Source organism: Canis lupus, chromosome 30 (genome assembly GCF_011100685.1).
Source record: "Canis lupus familiaris isolate Mischka breed German Shepherd chromosome 30, alternate assembly UU_Cfam_GSD_1.0, whole genome shotgun sequence".
NCBI lineage: Eukaryota > Metazoa > Chordata > Mammalia > Carnivora > Canidae > Canis > Canis lupus.
The window spans coordinates 9,409,733-9,433,947 of record NC_049251.1 but is presented as its reverse complement, the minus strand read 5'-3'; positions in this window follow the sequence as shown (position 1 = coordinate 9,433,947).

Below are 24,215 nucleotides of genomic sequence, written 5' to 3'. Positions count from 1 at the left end.
GGTGCTTCTACCCCCCACAGGAGGTCCTCTTGAAAATGGTTTGAACATCCACGCGGCTGCCACTGGGTCCTCAGCATTTTCCGTTTCCTTCTCTTCTGCGTTTGTTTTGGGTTTGCTGTCAGCCTTCCCCATTCTTATCACAAGCTCTTATTTTTTTTTCTTTTACAAGCTCTTATTTTTAATTATAAGAATATATCTCCTCTATCAAATGCTTATTTTGTGCTACACATTTTACATATATATTTTATATTTTCTTTTATCCTCACAACATTTCTATGGGGGAGGTAGTATGATTATTCCCACTTTACAGATGTAGAAACTGAGCCCCAAAGAAGTTAGTCACTTACCCAGGAATATTACCAGGTCTTGAACTCAGGGCCTTTTTTTTTTTTTTTTTATAATACCCAAACCCAAGCAATTAACTACCATACCACCTTACATCTTTGAGCACTTACTTTTTCACCTGCCCTGCTCTGGGTGTGAGTGTGGAGAACATTAGGCAGGGCACAGGTTAAAAGAGAGAGAGGGGTGGAGAGAGACTTTGTACCCGGGGAGCTTTCAGTAAAGCCAGATGCTGCGCTGAAGGGTGTGCCCTTGAGCCACCAGAGCCGGTTGGGCTGAGCCCCAGGGACAATGTGTGGGGGGGGAGGGGTGTCTCATACTGACCGACCAGCTGCTGTTATACCCAGGTCCCCGGCCCCTGGGTGAGGACTGTGACTTGGCCGCTGTCAGGCGCCCAGCTACAGGCTCCCCTGAGCGTTGCATAAGGCATCCCTGTAGCCCCTGGGCCCACCCTGGGCCAGGCCCGGAGCCAGCTGGCAGATCCCCTGCTCGGTCCGGGCCCCAAGGCCCAGCAGGCTGGTAGTCACCCACGCAGGCCCTTTCTCCCCAGTCTGCTGCGCAGCTGAGCAACCCTCCCGTCTCGCAGATAATTACTCCGGAGCCACCCCCGTGGCCATAGTCCTAGGATCGGGGTCAGAACTCAGCCCGTGAAGTTGAGAACTCATTCACCAGTTTCTGTGGGAAGACACTCGGGGCTCGGAGCAGAGCTGGTCACTGAGGGGTGACCTGCCTGGTGCCGGCTGCATGTGTGAGGGGAAAGGGAAGAGGTGGGTGCATCCTGCGCAAGAAGACTTCTGGAAGGAAGGGGCCCAATCTGGTCACAAGGGACAGTGGGGAGGAGGGTAGGGAACACCAGGGTAAAGGGGCGGTGGGGGGGGGGAGTGTGAGGAGAGGAGGGAGTCCTGTGGCTGTCCAGGGAGCAGCAAGGGCCAGGGGGTGGAGGCCCTGCCAGTTGGCAGGAGGGTTTGGGCTCAATGGTAGGCTGAAGGCCTACGTGTCCCCATGGAGGGTGTGCGTCAGTGGGACAGGGATGAAATATAAAGCAGGGGTTCGGAAGCCTCTTCCAGAGCCGTGGAGAAGGAGAATGAGGAAGGAGAGCTCAGAGCTGGACGATGGCCGTTGTGAGGGCACACACGTCTGAGAGTCTTTCTACAGGGATAGAATATGTGAATTTGTGACACATCAGGTAGAGACGAAAGAGAGGAGAATCACAAGATGGTTCTCAAGCGGGGCCTGACACTAAAGGAGTGGCGGTGTTGAGGGGACAGCCGGTGCTGGAAGGTTCTGGATGATTTGTCAGTTATTGGCTTACTACTGCCCCTCAGCTCCAAACGTCCCCTTCACTGTATATGCCCTGTGATTGACAACGGGATTCCCCTAAGCATCTCTCCTTTAGGGGGAGCATGATGTTAAGCTCCTGAGCAGAAAGCACTGGAGGAGACACTCTCCCACTCTTTCCAAGGCTGAGGATCAACCGTGGGTGTGAGAACACCTGGTGGGGCCCAGGTCAGGGGCCCAGATGACTGCTGTCTCCAACCTTGCAGCCTCAGCCTGGCCGTAACCTTTCCACAACCCTCTCAGTATGCAAATCAGAACCTCTGAGGGTGCAGTGGGTGCACCCACTCCTTGCCCCTCTGGTACCCAGCCCCTACTTCACACTCACGCCACCAGTTGCTGGTCACCTGCTCCCCCTTCTAAATTCTGGAGCTGTGCCTAATGCTTGCCAAGCAAGTCCAGACTCAACTCTGGCTTGGCCGAACCAGCGAACTTCTCTGGCATCCGGTGGGTTGAACCTGACTTCTCCAACAGTGCTAGGGGACTGTGCAAAGTTCCTTTATATCTTGTAGTTATTCTAACAATTTTTTATATCATTTTGAACTACTCTTGATTGGACCCAGACTGCTACACTTTCTATTTCTGGTGAATCAGGATTTTGCTTTTTTGATTAAAATGATGAAGAGTTTATAGGCTATGATGAGACCCTCTCATTCTGTCCCCTATCAAGGGCTCACAGAGCCTTTGTGAAGAATTGCATAAAACACCCCCTGTGGACAAGCAAAGTACAAAGCAGTTCCCTTTCTGGGCTAGCAAATGCAGAAACATCTCTTCTGGGTGGATAAAATACAAAATGTGCCTCTTCTTTAATTCTCAACCAGCCCCATGCCAGGACACCAACTTGATGATTGGAGCAGGAGCTGTGTATCAGCCTTCACTCACCCCTCAGCTGGGTGCCTCTGGACAGGGCGGTGGAAATGAGCAAGACACAAAGCCTGGGGAGAAGGAAGATGGGGAACAGAGAGATCTAGGGGAGAGGATGGATAGAGAATTCGGAGGGAAGTAGATGGACTTAAGGGAGCAGGCTCAAAGGGTGAGCATCTGTGCGCTAATGACAGTGCCTACCACTTGGAGAAGAAGGACTGAACAACCAGATGAGTAGTGTGGCCCATCCAGTTGTCAATCAGCCTGTGTTTCCAGCCATCCAATATCTGGACACCATTACTCGGCCTAAGGAGAGGCAGCTGTTGGCCTGCTCAGCTTTAGAAATATTCAGCTTCTGGTTTGAGGAGCTCGTTTCCAGGATTTATCAGTCAGCCCTACCTCCTACATTTCTCATAACTAAACTGATTCCAAGAAAGTTCTTTCCTCAAACCCATGCAGCCACTCCTTAATCTGGCTTTGCAATTCAGGGCATGTTCTGCACCTTGGTACACGCCGTCAGCATATCCCACCCCCTCCCCAGTCCACGAGTTCAGCATTTGCCCACCTCCCTGCATCTCTACCTGCTGACTCTTGCTCCATCATTATTGCTCTGGGGAGTCTTTCCAAGCATTTTGTAGTTTGGGATCCAAATAAATCTCTTTTACTCTCATCAAAGGTGAGGTTTGTGTTTCTGTTATTATTTTATCCTGTTGCTTTTGGATGACTTCCAAGGGGAAAATGCTGAATTTACTGCATCATTTAAAAATCTTATAAGGTTTCTGATTTTTTTGCAAGTGTGATGTTTATGAAATACTATCTCTCTGTGGATTTAATTTGCATTTCCCTGAATACTAGTGAGATTAAATGTATTTTGTGTGTTTCTCAGTATTCTGGTTTGCTCTTCTGTGATATGCCTGTGGATATATTTGTCCATTTTTCTATTCAGTGTTTTGCTTTGTCTGTCTGACTTGTATATAAACATATGAATATTTTTTATCTAATACTTTTAAAGCTAAATACATTGCAAATATCTTCCCCTAGTCTGTGGCTTATTTTCTCAACTTTATGTGTCTTTTATTAAAAAGAAGTTTTATTGTTTTGATTTTTAAAATTTATTTATTTATTCATGAGAGACACACAAAGAGAGACAGAGACACAGGCAGAGGGAGAAACAGGCTCCCTGCAGGGAGCCTGATAGGGACTCGATCCCAGGACATGGAGATCACGACCTGAGCCAAAGGCAGATGCTCAACCACTGAACCACTCAGGTGCCCCAAGTTTTATCTTTTAATGTAATTGTGTATATAATTGTTTTCCTTTGTGGTTTGAGTTTCTTGATCAAGAAATCCTTCCTTATCCTGATGCTGTAAATAACCTCCCTGCTTTTAAAATAAAGGGCCTAAATTATGTTTTTCCCAGCACTATTTAGTTTATCTTTTCTGTTCTGATCTACACGGCTACTTTTCCCATCTAATAAGTGCCAATATGGGTGGAGTTGTTTCTGGATTCCATATTCCGCTAATATTTTTCTATGTGTCTACTGCACTGAGACTTAGCTGCTTTAATTAATTTATAGTAAGACAACTCTCTTTTCTGTTGCTCTTTAAACTTTTCTTGGCTGCTATTGTTTTTTGGACCCTCTATATAAGTTTTAGATTCAACTTGTCAAATTTCACTGAAAACTGTTCTGGGCCTTCATTTGGAATGACATTAAATGTATAGATTGTTTTTTGAAAGAATCAACATCTTTAGATATGAAGTCTTTCTGTGTAGAAACATAGTATATTTTTTCCAATTTTTAGGTCTTTGTTAATACCTTTCAAATACACATTTAAAGTTGTGTCCAAAACAAATAAATAAATAAAAATAAAATTGTGTCCATTTCTTGAGTGCTTGCTTGATAAGACCTGCCATAAAATAATCTGGGTCTTAAGTTTCTTTTTTGTTGTTAGATTTTCAATTATTAGTTTATTATTTGTTTATTAATTATTTTTATTTACTTATTTGAGAGAGAGTGTGCATGTGCATGAGTGGTGGGGAGGAGCAGAAAAAGAAGGAGAAGCAGGCTCCCCACAGAACAGGGAGCCCAGTGTGTGGCTTGATGCCAGGGCTCTGAAATCATGACCTGAGCCGAAGACAAATGCTTAACTGACTGAGCCACCCAGGTGCCCTAATTACTAGTTTATTGTTTAAAAAGAACTTCTAGATGACTAGAGTGAAGCACATAGGACGGGATTAGAACTAGAGACTCAGTGGGATGCCTGGGTGGCGTCTGCTTTTGGCTCAGGTCATTCCAGGGTCCGGGGATCAAACCCAGGGCTGGGCTCCCTGCTCAGTAGGGAGTCTGCTTCTCCCTCTCCCTTTGCTCTGCCCCTGCCCTCTCCTCCTCCTCATGTTCTCTCACTCATTTTCTCTCTCAAATAAATAAATAAAATCTTAAAAAAAAAAGAACTAGAGACTCGATGAATATGAACTCACATTTAGCTTGATACAAATACTGATAGATACAGGAATAATTATAGGTATAGGTCTATATATGGCTTGATATGTTATATACACACAGGTTTATATATACATATATAATATACTAAATATATAACATACTTTATACACATAAATTTGAATAACAAAATAGCTCAGTATTTATAATCCAAAGCATAAACATCCACGGAGTCATACTGATATAAATAAATGATTGAATAAATCAATCAGAGAGAAGAGACAGACCAATTTCCTATACAGAAGATTTTCAAAGGATTTATGTGGCTACTCCTTGCTGAAAGAAATAGAACATAATTCCCAATCCCTTCAGTATGGGCTACACTCAGTGACTAGAGTACAGTATGAAAAGGAGGAATAAAATAAATTACAGTAGGGAAAATTGACAAATGTTACCTCAGCCAGGTGATCAAGGTCAACTGCAACAAAGGAAGGGCATGTTGATAGTATGTACCCTGATGTGATGTGAAGAAAATGGCACTTACCAGTGAGGTCTTCCTCCCCAAAAGCCATAACCCCAATCATGAAAAAAAATCACACAGATTTCAATCAAGGGACATTCTACAAAATACCTGACCAGTACTCCTCAAAACTGTCAGGTCATCACAACAAGGGAAGGTCAGAGAAGCTGTCATAGCCCAGAGGGAGGCTAAAAAGACAAGATTTACTAAATGTGATGTCATATCCCACGTGGAATCTTGGAACAGAAAAAAGCCATTAGGTAAAAACCAAGGAAATTGGAGTAAAGTAAAGATTTTGTTAATAGGCATGCCTGGGTGGCTCAGTGGTTGAGCACCTGCCTTTGGCCCAGGGTATGATCCTGGAGTCCCAGGATCGAGTCCCACATCTAGCTCCCTGTGAGGAGCCTGCTTCTCCCTCTGCCTATGTCTCTGCCTCTCTCTGGGTCTTTCATGAATAAATAAATAAAATATTTATAATAAAAGATTTTGTTAATAATAATGTATCAATATCAATTAATTGTAATAAATGTATCACAGTAATGTAAGATGTTGGTAACAGGGAAACTGGGCACATGGTATGTGAGCACTCTGTACTTCACAATTCTTCTGTTCTCAAAAATAATTTTTTTTAATTTTTTAAAAAAGATTTTATTTTATTTATTCATGAGAGACACAGAGAGAGAGAGGCAGAGATATAGAAAGAGAAGCAGGCTCCATGCAGGAAGCCTGATGTGGGACTCAACCCTGGGACTCTGGGATCATGCCCTGAGTCAAAGGCAGACGCTCAAGTGCTGAGCCACTCAGACATCCCAAGTTTGTTTTTTTTTAAAGTAAGTTTATTCTACGTCCCATGTGGAAATGTGTTTCATATTTTTTAAATCCTAGATCTTTTGAAGGCATGTTTTTGTAACTGATTTCTAGTTTATTTACATCTCGGTGAAATGATGTTATCTTTATGCTACCTCTAAGATTTTTGAGACTTACCATAAGGCTTGTTTATGATCAATGGTTATAAATTTTCCATTGTGCTTGAGAAGAAAGCGTACTCTCCAAATGTTGTGGCTGTAGGGGATCTATATCTTGTCCCGTAGACAACTTTGTTAACTGTGTTATTCAAATCTTCTACATTCTTACTGATATTTTGTATGTTTTTATTTATCTATTAGTGAAAGACGTGATTGTGGATTTGTCAGTTGTAGTTTTTGTCAAGTTTTGCTTAGAACATTTTAAGGCATGCTACTTAGGTACATGCAAGTTTTGAACTTATCATATCTTTTTTTTTTTTTTTTATGATAGTCACACAGAGAGAGAGAGGCAGAGACATAGGCAGAGGGAGAAGCAGGCTCCATGCACCGGGAGCCCGACGTGGGATTCGATCCCGGGTCTCCAGGATCGCGCCCTGGGCCAAAGGCAGGTGCCAAACCGCTGCGCCACCCAGGGATCCCGAACTTATCATATCTTTAGGGTATTTTGAACTTATCATATCTTTAGGGTAAATTATTCCTTTTATCTTTACATAGCAATTCTCTTTAGCCCTAATTACTTTTGCATTAAAGTCTCTTTTATCTATGTGTACACCAATTTTCTTATGATCAGAGTTTGCCTAGTGCAGCTTTTTCTAGACTTGTTTTCAACTTTTTTGTGTTCTTATGTTTTTAGTGTACCCTTGAAAACAGGTATTTTTAGAAACTCTAGGCTGACAATCTCCCATTTAAAAATGTTTTATTGTGATCAACTTCAATCAGATGGAAAAGTAAATTTATGTTTTTAAACTGATGCATTTAGTCCATTAATATTTATTACAATTATTGAGGTATTTGGATTCATTACTACCATCTTATTTTGTATGTTATATTGGCTCTGCTTTTTCTGTTTTTTTTTTTTCTTCCTGAATTCTTTTTGATTATCCCACCCTTCTTCATTATTTTGGGCTTTGTATGCTCTACTTTTATGCTCTTAAAAAGTACCCTGAAATTTTAACCTGTTTACTTAAATGAGCAAAGTTTAAAGTTGATTTTTCACTCTCCTCCAGAACAATACCATATCCTCAGAATTCTTCAGCCCCATCACAACTTCTATTTTACTTGTCATTGCTCTCTGTTTTATTTCCTTCTTTTTAATTTATTCCTCATATTAGTCATCATCATGATTATTATTTGTATAGTCAATCTTAGTTGACCATATGCTTGCTAACTTATTTTCCCATCAATATTTCTTGCATGTCATCCTTTGTTCTATTTCCTTCTTCCTGGAGTGATTCTTTAGACATGCTTGATGAGTCGTTGTTGATCTGGTAAGTTCTTCTTCATTTAGTATTCCATCCTAAAAAATAGTTTGGCTGTGTTAAAATTCTAATTTGGCAATTTTTTTTCTCTCAGCCTTTTAAAGTTATTTTATGATCTTCTGGCTTCTATTACTGTTGTTGAGAAACCCACTCCAGCCTAATTGTCCATTTTTTTGTAGGTAACTTGTCTCTTTTTCTTGAAAGCTTTCAATACTTCTTTCCTTTATCTTTGGTGTTCTGCTGTTACACTACAATGTATCAAGGATGAATATTCTTATTTGTCCTCCAGACTTGAGGTGATTCCTGGACAATAGTTTGTAATTATAATAGCTTGTATCTACTAAGTGTTAGCTATACATCAAGCACCATTCAAAGTACTTTAAAATCTTAACTCATTTCATATTCACAACAATACTTTTATTACCCCCACTTTATAGGTATTTTAAGTATCTTGTCCAAGTTGCACAATGATAAATGTTGAAGGTAGGACTGGATACAGGGCTTCTCCCAGGGTTTCCCATGGGCTTCACAGGACCATGGGTTGCTTCTCTGCTTAAATCAGTCAGAATTTGGATACTGATACTTGCAACTGAAAAAACCTTGGCTGATCCATTGGGCAACTGGGTGGACATTGCTGCTTGCTGAAATAGGAAACCCAAGAGCGAAAAGTCTCTCCTTTGGAAAAAAGTAGGAACGGTATAGTATTATCTTATCCAGTGTCCTCCTGGATGGCAGGGGGTTCAGAACCATCTCTGGAACTTGTTATTGATGTACCCCCAAATATTTCCTGCTCCTGAGGAATGGCAATGCATTGTGACAGGTATTGTAAGTGATTTATTATTAATGACAAAACATTAGTGACAAAACATTCAAATCATTTTCTTTATTTTTATTTAAATTAATGTGGGGATCCCTGGGTGGCTCAGTGGTTTAGTGCCCACCTTCGGCCCTGGGGTGTGATCCTGGAGTCCTCGATCCAGTCCCACATCAGGCTCCCTGCAGGGAGTCTGCTTCTCCCTCTGCCTGTGTCTTTGCTTCTCTCTCTGTGTCTCTCATGAATAAATAAATAAAAATCTTTAAAAAAATAAATTATTAATGTACTTAGTTTTTTTAAAAAAATCAAATAGTTTTACAAAGCTTATAATGAAAACAGCATTAATTCCCTGCTCCACTCCAACCCACCCAGCAGCAGCTGCTTTGAATTCTTTTAGTTGTTTTTTTAGGTATCTACCTCTATATTTCTATTTTCTTAAAGATTTTACTTATTTATTTGAGAGAGAGGACACACAAGCAGGGAGAGTAGCAGAGGGAGAGAAATTAGGAGGCTCCTCGACTTGGAGCTTGATCCCAGGACCCCAAGACCATGACCTGAACTGAAAGCAGACAATCAACTGAGCCACCCAGATGCCAGTACCTCTATATTTCTAAACAACATACTTATGCTGTTATTTCTTGATTTTTGTTGACTTTCTCCTATGGAAGATGAGGGTTTAGTTCTTTTATCCTACCCTCCTTCAACTCCTCAGTATTGTTATAATTTTTGGTTATTATTTATTGTTTATATTATTCTAACTATATAGTATATGATTATATTTCTTTTATTCTTAACTTTTAGTTTTCCTTGGCGTTAGTATTTGCCTTACATTTTCACTTCATTTTCTGTTACTGTCACTAATTTGTCTTCAAACTCTTCACTAGAAATATAAATCTCTTGCTATGTCAGGTGATTTATCAAGTTCATTATTTTCTCCTCTTTAACCTCCTTCCCCTTTGATACTTCCTTGATGTCCCAATTTACTGGTTGCCCTGTAGGTAATGTCCTGGGACTTACCTTCAGCATGCTTCTGGATTTTCCCTCCTTTGATTTACTTTTATGTTGGATCCTCTTCCTTCCTCTTCCTTTGTTTATTCTCTCATTTTGGTTGGACCTTATTTCTTAAAGTACCTATTTCCGAAAGTATGGTCTATGGACCAGCAGTTATGGCATCATCCAAGAACTTGTTAGAAATGATGAATCTCAGGCTCCACCCCAGATATCTTGAATCAGAATCTACATTTTAACAAGTTCCCCAGGTGATTCATGTGTACTTTAAGGCTTAGTAAGTACACTGAGAGCTCACAAGAGGGGTAAAAATAATTTGAGAACTTGCATTTTTGTATGTATCTATATTCTATTTTCACTTTTGACAGATAGCTTGGAAATAAAATTCTAAGTTGGGAGTCATTTTCTATCTGAATTTTCAAGATATTTCCCATTGTCTTCTAACTTCCAGTGTTGCCGTTAAGTTTAATTATGTTGTAATTTGGGGGGGGGGTTGTATATTTTTTATTGGAATTTGATTTGCCAATATATAGCATAACACCCAGTGCTCATCCTGTCAAGTGCCCCCCTCAGTGCCCGTCATCCAGTCACCCCAACCCCCCACACACCTCCCAATTTCCAGGTTTTTGTGTGTGACCATTTTGTGGTTTTTGTTTACTTTTATTTCTAGGTTTCTGAAATTTCATAATAATGTGCTTTGGTGAAAGTCTTTGTTGTTGTTGTTGATCATTCTATATATTCAACAAACCCTTTTAATCTGAAGACTCTGGTTTTTAATATCTTCTTGTATCATTTCTCCAATTGTTTCCTCTATTATCTGCCCTGGAACTCCTAGAAAGATATTGGACTTCCTGATTTGCTTCTCTAAATTTTCTTATCTTAGATCTATTATTTTCATTTCTTCATATTTCCATTTTGCTTCTAGAAAGATTCTTCTCAACTTTACTAATTCTTCTATTAATTTCATTTCTGCCATCATATTTTTAATGTGTTCTTTATATTCTCTGAATGTTCCATTTTATGATGTCCCATTTTTTTCTTGCATAGATAAATTATATTTTTTATTTCACCAAAAATAAAAGGGTTTTTAAAAGATTTTATTTATTTATTTGAGAGAGAGAGAGAGCACTTGCACACACGTGAGGGGAGGGAGGAGCAGAGGGACAAGGAAAGGGAGAAGCAGACTCCCCACTGAGCAGGGAGCCCTACTCAGGGCTCCATTCCAGGACCCCAAGGATCATGATCTGAACCGAAGGCACTTACCTGACTGACCCACACAGGTGCCCCAAGTTATAGTTTTGTTTTGTTTTTTAAGTTTTCCTCTCCCTCCTGCATTGTCTGTTTCCTCTAAGTCTCTTTATTTACTTTGTAGTTTTTATCTTCTGTCGTCAGTAGAAGACTTAGAGGATTTCTTCAAATGTCTGGTGACAACTGACTGTTAGTTCACATTAAGAGTGAGGCACTAGGCGGGCAGCCCGGGTGGCTCAGCAGTTTAGCATCGCCTTCAGCCCAGGGAGTGATCCTGGAGACGAGGGATCAAGTCTCCCTGCATGGAGCCTGCTTCTCCCTCTGCCTGTGTCTCTGCCTCTCTCTGTGTCTCTCGTGAATATATAGATAAAATCTTAAAAAAAAAAAAAAATAAGAGTGAGGCACTAAAGTGGCCTCAGAAGCCCTGTGCATATAGTCTGACCTGGTTGAGTAGGGACCTCACTATAGGGTTGATTAGACAGAGACCTAAAATTGTGAAGTAAAACGCTTACCTGTTACTATTGGTAGCTTTCTCTCTTTTGTTGTTCAGTTTCCCTGCAAGGGACTCTCTATTCTGTTACGTGGTGGTGATGATAATGGTTGGTGGCAGGAGAGGCCTATGGTTGGCTGCTAGCATCCTGAGGGCTGACTGGGGGAAGAAGTCTGGAGGTAGTAATACACATCTCAGTACACGGACTCCCTTTCAAACTGACTGCCTGTTCACAGCCATCTGTTGTCCTCAAATCTTCCTCCTCTCCCTACAGTAAATTTTCTCTTTTGCCGGGATTTGGTAGGAAATCTGTGGGACTAGGATTCTTCCACCAGCTTCCAATCCATCATCCTATTTTCAGGTTCATCTGCACTTTTACCTTTAGAGGTACCTGAGCTTTCCTAACTTTTTTTTTTTTTTTTTAGTTTTTTAAAAGATTTTATTTACTTATTCATGAAAGACACACAGAGAGAGTCAGAGACACAGGCAGAGGGAGAAGCAGGATCCTCGCAGAGAGGCTGATGCAGGACTCAATCTCTGGACCCCGGAATCACACCCTGAGCTAAAGGTCGACGCTCAACCGCTGAACCACCCAAGCATCCCTTTCCTAATGTTTTAAACCACCGATTAGTTTATTTTTTTTACTCTCTGACGCCACTCCCAAATGCAGACTCCTAGATTTTTTTAACTTTTTAATTAAGTGTAACTTATACAGCAAGGTATAAAATCATAGATATACAGCTGGTTGAATATTTACATAAACATACATCTGGAGTAACCACCACCTCAGTCAAGACGTAGATCATTTTTATCTCATCTGAAGATTCCCTTGTACCTCCTCCCAGAAAATAATCCTGAACAAGTCACCACATTTTAACATCTATCACCAAAGATTAATTTTGATAATCATAGAATCATGCAGTGTGTACTCTTCTGTGTCTGGCTTCCTTCACTCACCATTATGTCTGTACTGGTACTTTGTTTTCAGTTGCTGGTCTTGGCTTCTGATTTACCATCCTTTGGCTCCTTCTCTTGGCTCTCTAGCCCCTTCCATCCCCCCTCACAACTCAGTGCCTTCTTCAGCCTCCTGAAGACTACGGGGTGATAGACCCATACTGGCATGGCTCCTGCTGATGGGTGTGCACAGTTTCCTCCCTAATTATCCACAGTTAGCTCTTTGAACTTGGGCCAATTGTCCAGCTGCCATCCCATGCAAATATGGGCTTATTATTCCAGAAGCGAAATGATGTGTGTGAAAGAGTATGTATGTGTACATGTGTGAGAGATCCTGGTCTAGATTCTTGGCTCTGTCATGGATGCATCCTTTGATCTGAGCAGGTCTGTTTCTCTGTCCCTGTTTCTCATTTCTCCGAAGCCATTTTGATCCAATGAATACTGAGAACTTCTCCAGGGTCAGCAGATTTTAGGCTGGTGAAAAGGAGACTCATTCTGACTTAGTGGTCTCATCCCTTCCCCCCAGTCCACCCCTCAGTGCTGAGCTGCCCATAGTCAGGCTGCTGCATCACCTGTACACCTGCTTCCACTGCTCTTGCCCTCCATTTACATAAATATTAACATTAAATATATATGTATAAACATATATATAGTTAGCATAAAAAATCAATCAAAATATTTAAAGTAGCAAATTAAACACTATATAAAAGGTGAATGAGATGCCTGAATGGCTCAGTGGTTGAGCGTCTGCCTTTGGCTCAGGTCATGATCCTGGGGTCCTGGGATCAAGTCTTGCATTGGGCTCTCTGCATGGAGCCTGCTTCTCCCTCTGCCTGAGTCTCTGCCTCTCTCTCTCTGTGTCTCTCATGAATAAATAAATAAAAACTTTAAAAAAAGTAGAAGCTTTGCTTTGTTAATAATTTTCCTTTCTTAAAGATGAAGGAAGTATAGATAAATATGTTTTAGACAAAATGTACTTCAGTTTGATTCAGAATTTTACTTCAGTGCCAGACTGTGTAGGGAAATGTTGTGTTCAGCAAGTATTCTCAGTATAAATGGGACAAAAGTCATTGATAGTTGTTTTAAGATGTAGAGACTGATTTCATTCTGCTTCCATATTTTAGATACCAAAAGAATGGGTGACTCTACCACCTCTGATCTCAGTGCCCTCCCACCCAGTGTCCTCAGAGGAGTAGCCCCGGATGGAGCTCATCCCCTGCCTATTGTCTGAGCCTTCCAGGAATGGGGCTCCCAGGACTTCTGCTTCCAGGCCACTCCTTTGCACTGGGAGGTGTGTGGAAGGGTCTCATGGGTACCTGACTCATGTCTAGTGGGAAGCATCTGCTTCACAGGGCTCCTCTCCTCAGCCTTCTCAGAAAATGAAGGGATGGGAAGGCCTGGCAATATGATATGGGCAAGACAGGAGAGGTTGTAGGAACAGAGTGATGAAGAAGGCCTAGAAGGGGTGTGAGGAGAGGGTCTGGGAAGTGGTAGACAGGGAAGTGGGAGGGGCTGCAGACAGCCAAAAAGCCTGAGCACTGCAGGTGGATGACCTCTGAAATAGCATTTTCTACCATAAATATACTGGTACTTCACTTTTAATTAACACAGAATACTGTAAATTGGTGTTGCAATGATCAATAAGTACTACCTCATCTTCTAAGTCTCCACTTAAGGAATTCCTCCTCTGTGGAGCTTTTTTCCAGACGTCGCATTTAGATTTCTTTCTTTCTTTTTTTTTTTTTTTTTTTAGATTTCTTTTCATTTTGATAACTTGTGTCATCTTATATCCCAGCCCCAAGCTTCTGGATGGTTGTGTAAGGGGGAGATTGTAATGAGCTGGCTGGGAGGAATTAAAATCTGCCACTTAATGTAAACTAACTTCAGGCTTAGTTCTGGATGAACTCAACCACTTTTAGGAAATGCTTATTTTGGAAATCTCCACCCGCATCCTTGTAGTCAAGATGGCAGCTAAGCATAACGAGGAGCTTCAGCAGCCTGAGGGGATGTAGCCCAGAATCTACCTGGGGTTTTCTGGTATCTCCCTGGCCTGGTCTTTGGGCTCTTGGTTGCCCCATAACTGATACCACAGCTAGTGGGACAACTGTCCTATTTTATGCTGGCCAGGTCAGGGTCAGGACCCCACTGACCTGGAGCTACCTCAGCTCTCTTGGGAGCTGAGAACACTCTGTGCATCATCCAGACCCTGTCCATCCCTTGGCTCAGGCTGGCCTCCCAAAAGCTTCTGTCACACCTCACTCCTTTCAGGGACGAGCCTGGCTCTCAGCTTAGCTACCTTCTACACTCTGAGATCTCAGGAGACTCCCAGATCTCTTCCATACCATAAGGGGGCCTAGAGATATTGGGGGCCACCACTGCTGGCTCTTGCCCTACCTAGACCCTTTCTCAGTCATTTCTAACAACACCATGGGCATCACCAGGTCGAACAGATGCTTCTCTCAGGGAATGTGACTTTTTCCAGGATGCATCTGTGGAAAGAAGACCAAGACCACAGTTGTGCATAATGCCCCCTTAGGGGCTAAGGCAAGAGATGAGATACATGACTCTCTGACTTATTATTCTCCATGCTCCTCATCCTGGAACTACAGGACCTTTCTCCATTCATCTTTTCTTTTCCTTAAGATTTTATTTATCTATCTGAGAGAGTGGAGAGAGCGAGCACAAGCAGGGGGGTGGAGTAGAGGGAGAGGGAGAAGCAGGCTCCCTGCTGAGCAGGGACCCCCCCCCCCCCCCCCCATGCAGGGCTCCATCCCAGGACCCTGGGATTATGACCTGAACTGAAGGCAGATGTTTCACCAACTGAGCCACCCAGGCATCCCTCCATTCATCTTTATGTTAGGTGCATGTGTTCCCTAAGCACACAGGACCCACATTTCAAAGTTTTGCTTGTGACATGTAAAGGCAACTTTATTTTTTTCACAGTGTCCAGTCTGGGGCCTTGTCTATGGGGAGTTAACTTTGAGACTTGAAATAGAAGGTGGGGTGGGGCGGCTTTTGTGTTCTCATCTCCAGCCTTGACAACAGGTGCCACTGGCCAAAGAGCAGGAAGATGAGCAGGAGAAAGGATCAAATCATCAAAAACGCATTTACATATATATTTAAGATCCTGCTACATGAGGGATGCCTAAGTGACTCAGCGGTTGAGCGCCTGCCTTCGGCCCAGGGCGCAATCCTAGAGTCCTAGGATGGAGTTCCACATCAGGCTCCCTGCATGGAGCCTGCTTCTCCCTCTGCCTGTATCTCTGCCTCTCTCTCTGTGTCCCTCATGAATAAATAAATAAAATCTTTTTAAAAAAATGTTGCTATATGAGAAAGATATCAACTGTAGCTGTGGCTGAGGAGTGTGATGGGGGGCCCAAGCTTGACCCCCAGCGCTCAGTTCCATCTCAATCGCTCACTGCAGCCTCTGTGGAGCAAGAGGGAGGGAAGACTTATTGGCACAAGAGAGGAGCCGCAGGCGCTGCTCTACTTGGTCACAGGAAGTGGTCTGGTTGGCTGGGGCCCCAGGACTTGCAGGTAGCACTGGTTCACCCCACACCTCTCCCAAACCCTGGCAAGCTGACCATTGTCTCAGGGTCCCCCCCTTGGGGTTGTTGGGTGTTTACAGGAAGACTACCACATTTCAGATGAGTCAGTGCTGGGTGGAGAAAGAAGAGTAGATTTCATACGAACTCCTGGCAGCAGAGCAGGGTACCTAAAATTCTGGACACTGGACACTCTGGGTAGCAATTTCCTGTGAAATCTGGTGATATGGGGTGAGGGGGGGGGTCACCACTGAGTTTTAGAGAAAGACTTTTTTTCTACTAAGATAAACTAATGCACAAAAATAAAAATAGAGGGCCTCATTCATGCTTATGACAGTTTGGTTTTGCTTTGTGTTTTGAAATGTATAAAGGCTTTAACTAATCTTTTTTAAAATTACGAACTAGAATGTAAAAGTTATAAATACAATAAGCTGAAAATGCTCACACACATTTCCAATGCGTGGAAGGTTTATGAAAAGAGGACTCTGAGAGGAAAAGACCAATAAGGCAGAGTGGGGGTCATGCAGAGCCCCCCAGAGATGAAGGCAGCCAGGTGAGGGAGGCAGAGGAGTCTCGAAGGCCGGCTGGTCCGATTACATCAGTAGTTCTTGGGACATGCTCTTATTTCTTAACTTATCCTGAAGCTCATGTACCTGCTACCACTGCCTCCAGATAAAATTAATTAGCTGAATAATGTTTGTTTACAGGTCTTTCATGGCTCTTCATTTCAAAATTCCAGAGGCTCTATTCTGGGTCAGCTACCTGCCCCAGCACTCCCGAACCTGCAGTGTAATGTCCTAGGTTCTGAGACAACGTCTCTTTTCCATTGGCTGAGAGACATGGAGTGGAAGCAGATTCATGCCTGACAGAAGCTTCCTTAGATGGGAATCAGGCCTGTTTTTATTCCCCTGGCTCTCTCTTCTCTCTCTCTGGGACTTGGTAGACACTCAATAAATATTTGTCGGATGAATGAACAGATTGGCTGGGTGGTAGCCTGTCCATTGCTTAGAGAGGGACTTATCCATTCCGATAGCCCCAGAATGAGGGCCAGTGCTTCTTTCCTGCTTGGTCCTGAGCAGTCGTAGACAGGAAGTGGTCCTTTCTCTCTTGTCAACAGAGTAAAGAATTACTTCCTCATGAGGCAAGAGAGCACACCTGCCTCTGCCTTGATCTTGACATGGTAATTAGCGCTGAATGCTGAAGCATGTGTCATCCCTGCCTCACACGATACATCTTGCCACCTGTCCCACCACCTGCTTCAGGACTTTTGCCTAGAATTGAGACTCAGCTAGGCATCAGCTCTGTCTCCTCCTCCACCTCTGTCAGGTGCCTCTTCTCCTCCATGACACTGTCATCAAATGCTTTTCTAGGGAAAGGCAGAGGGAGAGGAGTAACTGAACCTTTCTTTCCTGGAGTTAAGGTAGATGAAGGAGGAGCTGAGACCCAAATGAAAAGCCCAGAACTAGATCTACTCCTCCAGGCAAGGCTGGATCCAGAGACTAGCTCATGCTCCTCCTTGCCTGCACTTCTGCTGAGGAGAGAATGTATTGCAGGTAATGGTTAAGAACACTGTCTCTGGACTAGATCCCCAGAGTGACCTGGGGGCAGTCCCTCACCAATCCCTGCCTCTGTCCTCTCATTTTCAAGTGAAGATAATAATAACACCTGCCTCATAGAGTTTTAGGGGATGAATAAGTATGGTGTATATATATATACACACACACACATATATATATATACACACATATGTGTGTGTGTTATATAAAGTTATATATATGTGTGTTATATATAAAGTTATATATATATATATAAAGTGCTTTGAACGGTGCGATATATGGCCTACACTCCTGATCCATGGAGCCTGATATTGATACAAAATTAGGTACAAAAGTATTTATTTGGAATGATAAATCACACAAAAATACAAATTTTAAAAGGCTGATAAGTGCCAAAATATCACAAAAATTTAAAAGTAACTATTTGTGGGGCCACCTGGGTGGCTTGGCGGTTGAGCATGATCTTGGAGTCCTGGGATTGAGTCCCACATCAGGCTCCCTGCATGGAGCCTGCTTCTCCCTCTGCCTGTGTCTCTGCCTCTCTCTCTCTGTGTCTCTCATGAATAAATAAAATCTTTTTAAAAAGTAACTATTTGTGCTAATTAATTGCCATTAATTAATCCCTATGTCTTCCTTTAGCTGTTTAGGAATCTTTGATTCCTCTTTATTCAACACCAATTTTGCAATTTCGTTTTCTTTAGAGCAAATAGAAAGCAGGATTCCTTCTAGCTTGGTTGATTGAGGATTTTTAAAAATTGTTGGTCATAGGGTGAGGAGATGGATTAAATAGGTGGTGGGGATTAAGGAGTACTCCTGTTGTGAGGACCACCATGTGTTTTGTGGAAGTGTGAAATGATTACATTGTACACCTGAAAATAATACACACGATGTACCATATGTCAACTAACAGAAATTTAAGTACAAACTTCAAAAAAATTGTTGGTGGTATAATTAATTATCAGTAGATTCTGCTTCACTACTCTTCTTCAGTTGTATCATGTCAAACTTTAGGATTGTTTGCAAATTTGGGAAAACCTTTGATTTAGTGACTATGGCTCTGTAACAACCTCCCTTCCCCACCCCCCACAAAAACCAATGGCATAAAACAGCAATCGCTTTATTAAGCTCTTAGGTTCTGTGGGCCAGAAATCCAGAAAGGGCACAGGCTGGGAGTGACTCAACAGTTGGGCTGGATCCATTTGAAGGCTCATTTGTCCCCAAGCCTGGGCCTGGGCTGAGAGGGTTTGGAGACAGAACTGCCGAGTCCAGCCCTAACTCATGGCCTTTCCACAGGGGTTGGCTTCCTCACTGCAGGCAACCACAGGGGAACTTGGGCATCTCACATGGCTGTCAGTGGGAGGAGCTGCTTCACATTTTATGAGCTAACCTTGGAGCCAAGCAGTATGAGTCCCTCACATCCTATCAGAGTCTGCAGCCCACATCGTCAAGAGGAGGGGAATTTGCCCTCTTTTGCTTACGGAGTGGCAAGGTTTTAGAAGAGCATGAGAGATGAGAGATGTTGCAACCATCTTTAGAAAAAAATCAAATCTATCAAGTGTCTTTCATATCTGAGCTATTGTAGATGTGCTAGTTACTGACAGTATAGGAATATGGTAACTTCCATCTCTTGAGATTTCCATTAAATAAAGGAAAAAGAGATTCCAGACATTGAAAACGTCTCCTTCAGGAGAGAATTCTGTTTTCATCAGGTGTCAGTGAAAACTAAATCTTGCACTTAGGACTTTATGTGTCTAACTGGACAAATTTTCTGCAGACTACTCTCTGGCTTTGTATATTTCAGACCTCTTTTGTCTTTCTCTAATCTGTTCTCCTCACACCTGTACAACCTCTGGACTTGTACCTCGGTGCCACAATGCCAGATGAGTTGGCACAGTGGGAGGTAGGAGTATCTTTGAAAATTATTCCTAAGTCATAGAGGCTAGCAGTAACATCAGTATACATGAAACTGAGTGCAAACCACGTAACTATGTCCCAATAAATAAAAATTAATTGTATCTCCGACTCACCTTCTCCTTAGCCCCGATCCTAAAAATACACAGTCACATTAGTGCTAACAGAAGAGAGGAAAGAATGGGAAGACAGGGGTCTCAACCAGTTGTAGCTTAAGAAGCTTGCTTTTTTTGCAAATTTGACTAACACATAGGAGCCAGCGAGCCCGGAACCTATTGCTAGGATCCTCTCAGAGACTTGGAAGGGCGTGTGCAAGAAGCTTAAGCAATATTAGCTTCACAGTAAGCCCACCTCTGCCTGCATATAGTTAGAGTTGCTTAAGTGTTAACTATTATTGTTGGCTCTGTTTTCTGAGAGCCCTCCCCTTGTGGTGGCAAGACGTCTACCGTCAGTAACTCCAGCTTCACATCCTGCCGGGTTCTTGTCTGGCAGGAAAGACAAAGCACAGTACTTCATGTACCAGGATTTCCTTCATACCAGCTTGAGTCATGAGTCCAACGAACCATGCCCCACAGGTTGCATTCCTGCGGCTAGAGATGGAACAACACTACCCAAACCGTGGGGCTGAGAGTGGGGAAAGGGGCTTCCACAGAGGGAGTTGGGGAAAATTAAAGGGTCTATGAATGTAGAACAAAAAAATAGATGTTCATTTACTGTGGGTGTAGAGCAAACTCTGCGTGGAGAGAGTAGAAGGAAGAGGGAAGACCAACAAAGGAGAAGGGATGACAGAGATGTCCAAGATCCCTTCCAGCTTGGCAGCTGGGGTGGGGCCCATCCTGATAGGTTAGGCAGGCATGTCCCTCCTCTGAGGGTCTCATTGGCCTGGGTGAGCAACACGTGCCAAACCCTGCTATTCCTGCCAGCCCTGCTTCAGACTGACTGCCCCCAAATCTCCTCTGCCTCTCTTCTGTCCTCTCACCCTGACCTTTGTCCTCTGTGGACCACCTCTCCCTGGCCCTACTCCCTAATCACAGCCTTTGCAGGGAGGCAGGGGGTAGGGGAGATCAGTAAGACTTAGGCCAATAACTTTGCTCTCCTGCTCTTTGTCTCCCCTTTCCAACTTTGAGTGTGAACCTAGTACAATCCTAAATCTTGGCACACAGTTCATTTCCTCTTGTCCTTGCCGAACTCTGTGGCCCCTCCATACACCTTCTCCAGTAAGGTGGCCACTAGCTACATGTGGCTGCTCTATGACACTTGAAATATAGCTAGTCTGGAGGCACCTGGGTGGCTCAGTGGTTGAGCGTCTGCCTTTGGCTCAGGTTGTGATCCTGGGGTCCTGGGATTGACTCCCTGCATCGGGCTCCCGGCCTGCTTCTAACTCGGCCTATGTCTCTTATGAATAAATAAATAAAATCTTAAAAATGAAACAAAATGAAACGAAATGAAAAGAAAAGAAAAGAAAAGAAAAGAAAAGAAAGGAAAAGAAATGTAACTAGTCTGAATTAAGATATGCTCTAAGTGCTGCGAAAACTTACGGCTATATGCAAAAGAATGAACCAGGACCACTTTCTGACACCATACACAAAAATAAACTCAAATGGATTAAAGACCTAAATAGGAGACCTGGAACCGTAAAACTCCTAAAAGAAAGCATAGGCAGTAAACTCTTGGATATTGGTCTTAGTACTATTTTTTTTTAATCTGTCTCCTCAAGCAAGGGCAACAAAAGCAAAACTAAACTACTAAGAAGGACTATATTGAACTAAAAAGCTTTGGCACAGTGGAGGAAATAATCAACAAAACTGAATGAGAGAAAATATTTGCAAATGATATATCTGATAAGAAGCTAATCCAAAAATAGATAAAAAAGAAATACAACTCAACACCAGAAACATGAACAATTCAATTTAAAAAATGGGCAGAGGACCTGAATAGGCATTTCTCCAAAGAAGTTAATTCACATGGCCAACAGACACATGAAAAGATGCTTGACATCACTTGTCATCAGGGAAATGCAAATCCAAACCACAATGAGGTACCACCTTACACCTGTCAGAATGGCTGCTAGTATCAAGAAGACAAGAGATTGCAAGCACTGGTGAAGATGTGAAGAAAAGGGACACTCACTCATGCACTGTTGGTGGGAAAGCTAACTGGTGCAGCCTCTGTGGAAGACAGTATGGACGGTCCTCACAAAATTAAAAATGGAAGTACCACACAATCTAGTAATTTCACTTTTGGACACTTAACTGAAGAAAATGAAAACACTAATTTAAAAAGATGCATCTTTTTTTGCAGCATCATTTATAATAGCCAAGATATGGAATCAACCTAAGTGTCCATCAACAGAGAATAGGTAAGGAAGATGTGGTATAGATAGATATATATAATGGAATATTACCCAACCATAAGAGAGAATGAAATCTTATCATTTGGGAAAACACAGATGGACTTAGAGAACATTGTGCTAAGCAAAATAAATCAGACAGAGAAAAAGGAATACCATGTGATTTCACCTATAAGTGGAATTTAAGAAACAAAACAGATGAATGAACAAATAAAAACAAACAAAATTGTAAATACAGAGAGCAAACTGGTGGTTGGAGGGTTGGGAGAGGGGCATATGGGTGAAAGGGATTGAGAGGCATGAACTTCTAGTTATAAATAAGTCATGGAGACGAAAAGTATAGCCTAGGAAATCTAAACCAAAAGATAAGCTCTAAGTATAAAATACACAGTGGATTTTGAAGACTTACTGTCAGAGTAATATAAAATATTTCTTAATAATTTCATATGTTGGGCAGCCCAGGTGGCTCAGTGGTTTAGCGCCGCCTTCAGCCCAGGGCCTGATCCTGGAGACCCAGGATCGAGTCCCACATCGGGCTCCCTGCATGGAGCCTGCTTCTCCCTCTGCCTGTGTCTCTGCCTCTCTGTGTTTCTCATGAATAAATAAATAAAATATTTAAAATAATAATAATGATAATTTCATATGTCGACTACATGTTGAACTGATAATACCTTGGATTATTGGGTTAAACAAAGACATCATTAAAATTTATTTCTCCTGGGGCACCAGGGGGGCTCAGCAGTTGAGCATCTGCTTTTGGCTCAGGGTGTGATCCTGGGGACCTAGGATCGAGTCCCATATCGGGCACCCTGCATGGAGCCTGCTTCTCCTCTGCCTGTCTCTGCCTCTCTGTGTCTCTCATGAATAAATAAATAAAATCTTTAAAAAATAATAAAAAATTAATTTCTCCTGTATCTTTTTACTTCTTAAACTGTGGCTCTGTGGCTTACATGACATTCCTATTAGACAGTGCTGCTCTGACCTTTTCTAGAAGCATTCACATGCATACGTACCCACATAATTTTGTATATAACTTCAGCAACTACTGAGAGTGCTCCAAATCCCATCCATGGGCCCTTGCCCCAAATTAAGAATCTCTGAGTCAGAAATGTCATTGTTTTTACTAGGCTCAGGATCAACCACATTGTCACTGCGCAGATGGGGAAACTGAGCCCCAAGCTCTCCTTCTAGTCCAACCAGCTGAGTCCTGGGCCCTGGGCCTCTGGGGATGTGGGGGTGCCTGGCCCTACTGTACATGTGTGAAGGGCTGGGACTGGGGGTTACCTCATGGAAGGTGATGCAGCAGCTCTGCCTCTGTAGCTTCCCCCCGACAAGCTGGTGGTTGGTTCCAGATGAGGCCCCATCACTTCAGGAGATGTTAATTCACTCCTCAGCAAGATGTATTTCTCAGGACTCCTGCAGTCCAGGATGGCTCTGAGACTGGCCCAGGCCTTGGAGGATGGGCAGGCTCCAGGCTAGGCTAAGCCCAAACTAGGGAAGGGGACACAGACTTTTAGTCCAGAGAGCGTAATCCTGGGCTTTGCCACTCACCAGCTGTGCAACTCTGAGCATTGCTTCATGTATGCCCCACTTTGGAATACGCTGTTCTTCACAGTTTTCTACACTTTACATCGACTTTTTCATTAGATTTTACAGCTGGTTCATGCAAATTGGAAATATTTCCCATTCAATGATTTTTCACTTTTTCATAGACTATTACTAATTTTTTGTTTTTGGCCAGTTTTGTAATAATACTTTTTAGATCTATTTGTACTAATTCAGTTTCATTTGCCTTGAAAAACAAATCCTATTGTTTCACAACTAAATTCATGTCATTTCAGGAGAACCCTTAAGGTTGTTGTGGACACTAAATAGTTTAAACAGGTAACTTCACAAAGTTTTCTTCTGTATTATTCATAGTCTAAAAGTTCCCTGATTGGTCTCTGCTACATTTATTACAAAGTTTGCCATTTGAGTCTAATGGAAATCCTCTAAACTCCTCAGAGGAGCCAAAGGGAAGGAGTGAGGGTATAGTTGAGGGTGAAAGGCTTAGAACCAGAGAGTCTAGAGCCCCCTGTACTCTCCAAGTTCTGCTCAGGACATGCCACGGTGACTGCCTTTATTATGATACCCAGGATCCTGGCTGCAGAGAGCTGCCAAGGTCAGGCTTCTTGTCTGCTCTCATATGCTCAGCCCTCCTCGCTAGGAGGCTTGCCTGGCTCAGGCTGGGGCTGGGCTGCAGGGTTTCCACAGTTCTGCCCCTACCCTGGCCCAGACCTTCAGCCTCAGGGGAACCAGCTTCCTGCCACTGCTCCTAGGCCTTGTCCCCTCTCCTTGCAGCATCTGCAGTCCTGATGCCCCATGTCTGAAAGGGGTGCTCCACCTGCGGGTCCTGGAGCCCTGCCAGGAGTTTCTGGAGATGCTGGTTGGCCCAGCCTCTTGGGGAAGAGGAGAAGATGCTAGGCTAAGGGAGTGACCCAGGGGTGGAGCTCTAACCTGTTTATAGGATCGTGGCTCCTCGGAGGCTGGCAGAGTCACAGTCCTATCCCATTGG